Here is a 10,354-nt window from a genome sequence, read left to right on the forward strand (position 1 = left end):
TGCATTTGGTATCGGGGAACGACTGCAGCAATGGTGCGCCCGGCTTGAGATAGGAAATTGTGATTCCATTTCTCTAATTTATTCTTGATCTGCTGAAGAATGTCGTTGAATATCTTCTTCTTTTGAGCCCCAAAAAATAATTGAGCCCCAAGGTATTTCTCCGAAGTGGTTGCATATTTGACTTTGAGCGTGCACATAATTAGACGTTTGAACTTGGGGTGGGAGTTTTTCGAGTAGAAAATATTGGATTTGCTATAGTTAATCATCTGACCAGAAGCATCGCAAAAAGTTTTGAGGATGGTTTTAAGAATATGGATTTTATCAAGAGGATTACGACAAAAAATGATGCAATCATCCGCGAATAGAAGATGAGAAATCGTAAGATTAGGATTATTAGTGGGGAACCCCTTGAAATTACCCAAATCTAAGTCAGAAGTAATAAGTCGACTCAAACCTTCCATAACAATGTTGAAAATGAAAGGAGAGAGTGGGTCTCCTTGTCTAATGCCTTTCGAGAGGAAGAAAGTAGGACCAGGACGACCATTGCCTAAAACTGCCATGGAGGAGGTAGAGATACAGTGGGTAATCATCTTGACCCAGTGTTCCGAGTAGCCCAATTTAGTCATTATATCAGTAAGGAAATTCCACTCGATCCTGTCAAACGCTTTGGACATATCTAGTTTAAGACCAAAATATCTGGTAGCGCCCTTCATAGTTTTAAGAGAGTGGATGATTTCCTGGCCAATGATAATATTATCAGAGATTTGTCTTCCAGGGATATAGGCCGTTTGGAAGGGGGTAATGATATTCTGTAAAGAGTACTTAAGCCTGTCAGCCAAGATTTTAGTGATGACCTTATAAGTGGTATTGAGGAGGCTGATAGGTATATAATCTGCTGGGGTTTGAGGAGAGGTTGTTTTAGGGATCAGGCAAATATGAGTGTGGTTGGTCTCCGGAGGGAGCTCCTCAGATCTGAAAAAATCCTAAACTAGACTATGAATATTAGGGCTAACCGTGTCCCAGTTGGATTGAAAAAAGAAAGGGGGGTATCCATCTGGTACTGGGGCCGCATCTGTTTTAAGACTTTTAATGGCCCTATTGATCTCATCTTGATCAGGAATGTTGACTAGCTCTTGATTCTGGACTGGAATAATGGTGTTATGAAAGAGGTTAAAAATGTTAGGGTTAGAATTATTATTAGACGAAGTACTAATGTTGAGGAGATGAGACGTGAAAACGGATTGAATGTTACTAAGCTCCTCTTGCCAATCTCCCTTGTTGTCTTTAATTGCAGCGTGATTTGGGGTGAAAATGCCACATTTAGGTCACTTAACTTTGTTGAGTTAGTTCTTTTCGAGTTTGATTTCTAATTATTTATGTGTTTTTATTGCTAGGTAGTTTATTTGGGGTTTGGCATGTAATTCGGAATAAAGAGAGCGAATTATCACATTTTCATCTTATACGGCAAAAGGGAAGAAAATAGCACCAGGGGTATTTTGGTCATTTTGGTCAAAATCAGAAGTCAAACAACAAGTGAAGTCAATGACGAGTCCGACGGTGAAAACGGAAGTCGATTCGAAGTTCACACGGAGAAGTTGTGAATGAAAGAAGTCGAGGTTCGGTCTTAAAACAAGGATTCTATGAAGGCACCTCCCTTGGTTCTAAATGTAGAGACAAGATGAAGGCACTCCCTTGCTTTAGAAAGAAGCCCAACCCAAGAGCCCAAAGAGGAAAAGAATAATAGAGATTGCATGGGCACCCTTTTTGGTCCAAGTCAAGAATCTTTAGTGATGGACAAAGTCAAGGGTTTAAAGTAGTCTAAAGGGATCCTATTCTACTATTCATCATCTTCTATCTTGGAAAGGATAGAGAGAGAGAGAAAGAGGCTAGGGTTGTGCTAGGGTTTGTTCTTGAAGATTCAAAAGGGTTGGGAGCTAGAAAGAGAGAAGGAAGAAGGAGGAGGGCCGGCCAAGCATAGGTCGGCCAGCACACTAGGCTGACCTAGCTTGGCCGGCCGAGCAGCAGCCCGAGCTGCAATACGAGCAGCAGCTCGGGACTGCTGCAACACGGGACGGCATAGGGTAGCTCGGGACGGCAAGATATAGCATGAGGCATTAGCTTTATGGCACGGACAGCACAGTTTCTGGCCGGAACAGCCTTGCAAGAGCTCGGGACTTGAAGGTCTTGGTCGGGACGCATCCTCGCAACTCGGAACGGCACCTCCATGCTCGGGGAAAGCTTCCCTTGGCCCAGATCTAGGCATTTTTTAGCCGGAACTTCATCATTTGGTCGGATTTTTTCTCAACTTGGGCCGGATTATTTCTAGGGTTCCAGCCACTTTCTTGGCCGGAAACCTTAGGGCTTTTACTCCCCATGTCTTTGGCTAACTGCCCATGTGATTTGATTTGGTTTTGAGCTACAATTTCTAGAGAGAGAAAGCTAGGGTTTAGCTTTAATGGAGGTTGTGTTCTAAATGGAGAAGATGATGGTGGTCGCTATGGGGAACCCAGAAATTTGCTAAGGGGAGATCGACTGCACCTTAAAGACTAATATTTTCCGACGATCTTAGCCTCGAACCACATCGAAAAAGGGGGATTCTCTCATCATTTTCTTTCCATTTCTTATTCAATCACCATGTTTAGCTAACTTTAGTGTGTCGATTATATGAGATGAATTCGTGATTATGTTTAATATGATTTGATGTTTTGATTATAAATTGATGCTCATTTATTTCAATTATTGTTTCGATCGTATTTTCATGAGTCTTGTCAAGCACTTCGCATAGTTAATAGACAAAACGAAGTATTCGATATCGATCGTAGTCTAAGTCATATTTCCATGTGTCTTGTCATGCACTTCACATAGTTAGGCGACTAGACAACACCCTCGATGACTCGGGTTTAATCGATTATGACGTTTGTTTGACTAAGTATGATCTCCGGATATACGTAGTACTTAGAGACATCTACTTTAGGAGTCGAACATCAATTATACTTTAGAACATTAGATCGGACTACACATAATCGTAGGTTTATCATTATGGATTTCCGATTCGACACCTCTCTCACTTTTTTGTTTTCTCCCGACTCTTGTTACCTCCTGACTCTCCTCTCGAATCTCCCTCGCTCATTTACTTTGATTATTGAGTTTAGTTTTACTTGTTTTATTCTCTTATTGCTCATTCGATCAAAAACCCCCAATTTATCTTTGTTCTTTTTCCATTTTAGTCTAAGTTAGCTTGTGATACTTAAACCGACGAATAAGACCTTCGATATCCGAGCTACCCTCCTATCCTTGGATCGACTCGGGTTTTACCGGTTACTACTTGATACCTCCGCGTGGGTGTGCAACCTTTTCGGGTGCATCACAACGATCTTATTAACTCGATTGCGTTGGATGGCCTGCGAGTGGAAAAATTTAGTGTTTTTGTCTCCAACAGTCAGAAAGTTCTTTCTAGACTTTTCTTTCCATAAGCTTTCCTGGTATCTGTACCAGTCTTCAAGCTGGTTACTCAAACTGGTATATTCCTCTTTATTATTGTTATTCTGTAGCTTATTAATAATCTGATTGATACTATGTTCAATGTTGCCAAAAACTCTTTTCTTCCACTTAGTGAGGTGCCTACTAAGATTTTCAAGATTCACTTGAATATTACTATTATTGGTCCACTTATTCGAAATAAAATCGTGGCAATCAGGGTGAGACATCCAAGTATGGAGGAATTTAAAAGGCATAGATTTAGTGTGGGCATTATCTGTATCAGACAATAAAATAGGAAGGTGATCAGAACCCGCTGAATCCAGGTGAGTGATGCAAGAAATTTGGTTGTTCTTTAATCAGGGGAGGTTGGCTAAAGCTCTATCAAGTCTCTCTTGGATGAGATTATCACCGAATTGCCTATTATTCCAAGTGTACGGGTTGCCCTTATAACCCATATCTAATAACTGAAGATGGTTAATATAAGACAGAACCTTGGGAATGTAAGAGTTAGAGGCGTTTGATCCTCCAATTTTATCTTGTTTGTCAAGGATAGTATTCAGGTCTCCTATGACTATCCAAGGGCTGTCATTATCCACTTAAGAGATTCTAGGGTTTTCCATGGTTTAAGTTTATTTTTGTGGTGCGGACAACCATAAAAACCTGTAACTATATTATAAGAATTTTTGTTGGAATTGTAAATATCAGCATGAATAATATTAATATCAGAATAGATAATATTGATATTAATAGTGTTTCCAGTACATGACTAAACCTCCTGATTTATTGATCGGGTCAACAAAATGATTGTCATAATGTTTGTTAATCTTGATATGTTTCTTAATATTGAACGATTTGTTTTTAGTTTACGTGAGGTTGAAGCCATCATTGGATCGTTGATTGCTGCAAACTCCTTCGCCCCTAAATTTATTTTTTTTATGAGATCGCCCCTTAAATATTTGGCCTACTTTTGTTGCACGTAAGTTCATGTAAATGACCAACTAATAACATGCTAGAGCTGGTAAGAAAAAAAAATTATATGAGAAAGCTATATAATAACAAGAATGATTATTGAAGAGATAAGAGTCAATTAAATGCGGATTTTTGAGTCAACAGTCCAAAATCTGGGGGGTAAACCCAAAAAAAATCCACTCTTGCCAAAAAATTAGTTGCAGGTCTAAATGTTAGTTTTTTTTTTATTCCCCTCTTGCCCTTGGACGGGACATGCTGACGTTTTCCTGGAAAAAAAAACTGACTGGTAAATAAAATAATTTACCAGTAAACGAAAAATTCAAAGTTTGAAAATTTTTTGAAATTTTGAAATTATGAAACGAAATTTCAAATTCCCACCCAGCAAATCATCTCTTCCCGGTAAATAAAATAATTTCCCGTACAAAAAAAATTCCAATTTTCAAATTTTTTTTAAATTTTCAAACGAAATCCTTTTTTCAAAATTTTGAAATTTTCAAACGAAATTTCAACATCCCGCCCAAATTTTTTTGAAAATTTTAAATCCCCGCCTAGCAAAAGTGTCTAGTACAGAAAAAAATTTCCAGTAAATAAAATAATTTCCCGGTCACAAATTTTTTTTTTCGAAGTTTTGAAATTTTCAAACGTAATTTCAAATTCCTGCCCAAATTTTCAAATTTTTTTACGAAATTTCAAATTCCCGCCCAGCAAAAATGTCTAGTACAGAAAAAAATTTCCAGTAAATACAATAATTTCCCGAAAAAAATTTCGTTTCTTGGGAATTTTTCGGTGGCAGTTCCGTAATTTTCTGAACAGTACAGATTCTGATGGACGGGTTGTCAGATTATTTTTCAGAAAAAAAAATCGTTTCCCGAGAATTTTCGATGCCAATTTTGTAATTTTCGATGGCATGAACGGTAAATACTTTATTTTCTAAGGGCCCTTTACGTAATTTTGACCCCCAAACTGACACATTGGACCTCCCTTTCATTTTTAGGCAACTTTGAGTGGGATTTTCATTTTGGGCCCCTTTTTGGACCAATGGCCCAACCCCTCATTAAATGCAGGGAGTGATATGACTGATTCTTCCTAATAAAAGAGCCTATATTGAGGATTATGATGTCAAACAATTAGATTTGAATATCTTAATCGGAAGAGATGTTTCCAAATCCAAATGTAGAATGTAATTGAAGACAAACGTATTCATTGCTACTGCTGATGATCCAAGAGCTGCACTTAAAGCTATTTCAGTCCAACTAAATCGAAGAATTAAATTGAATTCCTGTGCAAGGTCTCAAGAAAATTTTAACTTGATTTTGAGCTATCAAAAACCAGAAAAGTTCTGAGCTATAGTAAAGTGAACATTATAAAGAGAACATACAAAAGACCATTTCCAAATAACACATGAGGAATGTACCGTTGATGATAGCTTGCCTTTGCCTTCGTGCTGATATTTTGACTACTTGTGGAGCTGAAAATGACAGACAATTGTAACAGTTAGATCAACCCGATCTAATACAAAACTACATACAAATCAAATCCATGGTTCTAGTTTGATGTTTCAATAACTTCTGAAAATTAATATTTCGAACCCTATCACAAACTGCAGACGGTATAGAGCGTGAGATGAAACAATAGAGGTATAGATGTATGTTAGATGCCCAAAAAGTTTCTTCGAACATCGAGGGACATGTTATTCCTTCTACAATTTTACATTTATTGATCACAATATCTAGTACTCAATCAAACAATCCCAAACACATAAGTGAAATAAGACGAATTGCCATTAAAAACCTTCATTTCTTGTTCAATAGAAGAGTTCTATTCCAAATATAATGACTAAACTATCTACACTCTATGACATAACAACCTTTCTCTGTCAATCTCAAGTAGTTAGAACAGTTAAAAAGAAACCTTTTAAGTAATCAAATAAGTTATCACCGAAAATAAACAATAATTAGGCAATCCCATAAATTGGGCAATTAAAAATCTTCCTTTGTATATAATGGAACATCTCGCTAAGAATTGTCAATTCAAGCCTCCCATATTTGTTGTTTATCATATATAATGAGGAAAAAGTTAGTTCAATCTCTCATACGCAGAAACTTAAATTATGATAATTTCATAACTAAATGATTACTAAACAAAACCATCATAAGATTGAATCCAAATTTGTAACCGCGATCTTTTCTGCCAAATTAGCAAGATTGGAGAATCCTGATTCGCTATTACTGTTACACCTTGAATTAGGGCCACTACTACCATTCTCCAAGAAATCACTATCAAACTGCCAAATCAAGCTCATTCACCCTTCTCCACAAATCAACTTCCTTAGTACAGAAGCCACAATCCATCTTCCTCACCTATCATAACTCAAATTTCAAAATCGAACAAAAATAGTTTTTTCGGCACAAAAACAAAATGTGAGCGTTGGAGAGAAATGGAGTAAAGAAGGTGATGACCAAAAGAAACGGAAACCCTGATTCATGTTTTTCTTTTTATAAAGTAAAGGATTAAAAGACAAGAATTTAAACAAACACCATGAGGTATCAGTGCAACTTGAGACTTGGGAGCTAAAAAAACAAATACAAAAGTATAAATAATACTTAACAGAATAGAAGGAAACCCGAACAACTGTTTCTTAACTGAGATATTGAAGATTGCAGTTGAAGAATATCTGCTATTTTTTTTATCATGTTGCAGGAGCTTATTTCAAGCTCATGTTGCAGGAGCTTATTTCAAGATGTATCGGCTATCTTTTGATCATGTTGCAGGAGCTCATTTCGGCTATCTAATTTCAACCTTTTTTTTTATCAAAACATTAAGTAGACACAATAATAGATATATCGGCTATCTTTTGATCATGTTGCAGAATGAAAACCTTGAATGAACCCTCAGCCTTGGCCGAACCAGCAAAATCATGTCCATATATTGACATTTATCAGAAAATCGCTTTGAGTAAGGACTTTCAATTAGCACCAACATTACAAGTATGATCATGTAATGAATCAATCTGCAAATCAGTGAACAAACTTAAGAAAGAACTGCATAGAGAATGACATTTACTAAATCAAAGAGTCTAAAATAATCAAATAACTTCATTGGATCAGGATTAGGTCGAAAACCGTCCAAGATTAAGAATCTACAGTAACCTCGACCTTCTTCTTTGATTTATGAAGCCCTTATGTGATTTTCTGTCTTATGTGTTGCCTTGGAAGATGAACCAATTTCTGTGGAGGAAAAATCAAGTCTCTTCTATCTCACTCTCTCGTTTTCTTCCTCTGTCTAGGTTTTAAGTTTCGAAGAAGATTAAAGATGGAGAGAGAGAAAAAGAGACTGGGTAGGAGACGAAGGGTTTTGGTATTAGGAGTTATTCATCTTACTCAATGGTCTAGATTAAGTCTTATGCAACGGTCTAAATTAAGTGTTAGGTAATTTTTTTTTGTCCTAGTCAGCACTAACCCATTCTGTTTTGTTATATAGATTATTATTATTTTATTTTTTTGAAAACAAGTTAAACATAAATATAAAGTAGACCTTACAGACACGTCCGAGGACTAACTTTACAAAAGATTAACAAACTTGGGGTGAAACAACACCACTTTAACTTTCGGGGGGTAAAACGGACGCAGCCAGAATATGTGCCTCTTTATTGAAATTACGGTTACAATAATCTATTTCTAGCTGGCTCCCCCCCAATGATCTCACGTATTGCCTCAATCTCGCGCAAGTATCTCCACGGCAGATCTAAATCGACGGTTGTGATGAGGGTGATCAAAACCCTAGCATCACCCTCCAATAAATAGTCTGCCAAGCCGAGTTCTCTTCCAAGCTCTAACCCACAAAATATTCCTTCTATTTCACTAAACATGGCTGATCTTGGTTCGATGATCTTTGTTTTTGTTCCTAGAATTTCACCTTTCCAGTTCCTTGCCAAAGCCGCACATGAAGCCATTGATTCTCTATACGAACCATCGAAGTTGATCTTGATTTTGCCAAACGGTGGTGGGCACCAGTCATCTACCTGCAAAAGTGGGTTAGAAGCAGCGTGATCTAGGGGTTCAGTGACATACCTTAGTGATTCTCTGATCGACCACCAACAACGAGTTAAATCCAATTGTTTATGTTGAAAATGGTTCTCGTTCCTGGATTTCCACCATCCCCACATCAAGTAAGTCAATTTATACCAATCTTTGCCTTCTTTAGCTTCTGTATTTAGTAGATCTGCTAGGGATCTTATGGGATCTACTTCAATATGGTGTAAATGAACAGAGTCAGATATCTGGAGCAATTCTCTGTATTTGGGGCATTCTCCAAAAAGATGGATTAAAGTTTCCTGCTCCTCTAGTCCACAAAGCTTGCATAAATTATCAATGGAAGGTACTCTCTTGCTAATATTTTCTAGAGTAGGCAATCCATTGTGAATAAGCTTCCAAATAAAAATTTGTATTTTTGGATCCATGTTCTTCTTTTTCCAGAATAACTTCCAAGGGAAGTTAGAAGCAAGCTCAGACAGTATAGGTAAAGTTTTAATTTCCCAATAATATGATTTAGTATTGAACTTACCATTTGTTGTTGGACACCACATTAGTTGATCCACCTGACAATTAGGAGATAAATGTATGTTAGTAATGGCTGCCACTGTTTGAGAGTCAAAATACGTGTTAATAACATCCCAATTCCAACTAAATTGATTTGGAATCATGAGGTCCGAAACCCAGAATATGCGACTTGGTAGTAGGTGTATGATAACTGGTAATCTATCTTGGGTACTTTGAATCCAGGGATCTGATTTAATTTTAACTTTTGTACCATCACCAATAAACCATATCACATTCTTTATCATTGTCTCTTTGGTCTTATTTATAGCTTTCCAGAAGTGTGAAGCACCTGTTGAGCAATTTTCCAACCAAAACTCATCCTTCTTCAAGTATTTTGCTTTAAGTAACTTGACCCATATTGAACTTTGATTAGTAAGCAATCGCCAAGTCATTTTGGCTATTAGTGATTGATTAACTTGCTCTATAGATCGAATTCCTAGCCCTCCTGCATACTTTGGACTAGTTAGAATTTCCCATTTAATAAAATGTAGTTTGCTTTCATCCTCAATGTGACCCCACCAGAAGTTCCTCTCTATTCTTTCTAGGTCTTCTATAACTTTCTTTGGTAGTAATTGGAAGCTGCATGGATAAGTACAATATGAAGCCAGAATAGATTTAATTAGAACAGTTCTCCCAGCTTGAGTTGTGTATTTCTGCTTCCAACCATTAAGTGAAATATTGAATTTCTCCAAGAGCCATTGATAACTTTGAATCCTGTTGTCTTTTTTGAGAATGAGTGCTCCCAGGTACTTCTCTTGGTCCTTCATTAAGGGAGCTGAAAGTTGATTGATAAAGAGATTTTGTTCGACATGTGGAACACCTTTACTAAAGAAGAGAAAAGATTTGGCGAAATTCACTTGTTGCCCTGAAAAAGCTGAATAGTGGTTCATAAGTTGTATAAGCGAATGTAAATTATCTGAATTTGCTTTTCCAAACACAATCAAATCATCAGCAAACAGCAAGTGTGTTATGCTGGGGCTCGATGGATTGATTTTGTAACCTGTAAACCAACCTTTTGATTCATAATAATCAAATAAGAGTGAGAGAGACTGTGAGGTAAGTATAAAAAGGTACGGAGATAATGGGCATCCTTGCCTAAGGCCTCTAGAGGTCGTGAAATCTCCGATGACATTACCATTTAGTTGAATATTAAATCTAGCAGAAGAGATACATGACATGATAAGATTTAGCATTGGACCATTTATTCCTGTCGCCTGAAGGACTACACGAAGAAAGTCCCAATTGACTATATCGTACGCCTTTGACATATCCATCTTTAAGGAGAATTGTCCCTGTTTAGATACAGA

At 37.1% G+C, this 10,354-nt stretch overlaps 1 long non-coding RNA gene across 1 annotated transcript; it reads right to left on the reverse strand.

The window, feature by feature from the left end:
- Window positions 1-5,630: 5,630 nt before the first annotated feature.
- Window positions 5,631-6,866, reverse strand: LOC147566364 (uncharacterized). Its single transcript, XR_015237412.1, has 2 exons — window positions 6,626-6,866; window positions 5,631-5,917 (listed from the first exon to the last, which is right to left on the reverse strand). It is a non-coding gene; the product is annotated as an uncharacterized LOC147566364 (long non-coding RNA).
- Window positions 6,867-10,354: the final 3,488 nt, after the last annotated feature.

The sequence above is a fragment of the Eschscholzia californica genome, unplaced genomic scaffold (genome assembly GCF_041429995.1).
Source record: "Eschscholzia californica isolate CP2 unplaced genomic scaffold, dmEscCali1.0.p SCAF_1, whole genome shotgun sequence".
Taxonomy (NCBI): domain Eukaryota; kingdom Viridiplantae; phylum Streptophyta; class Magnoliopsida; order Ranunculales; family Papaveraceae; genus Eschscholzia; species Eschscholzia californica.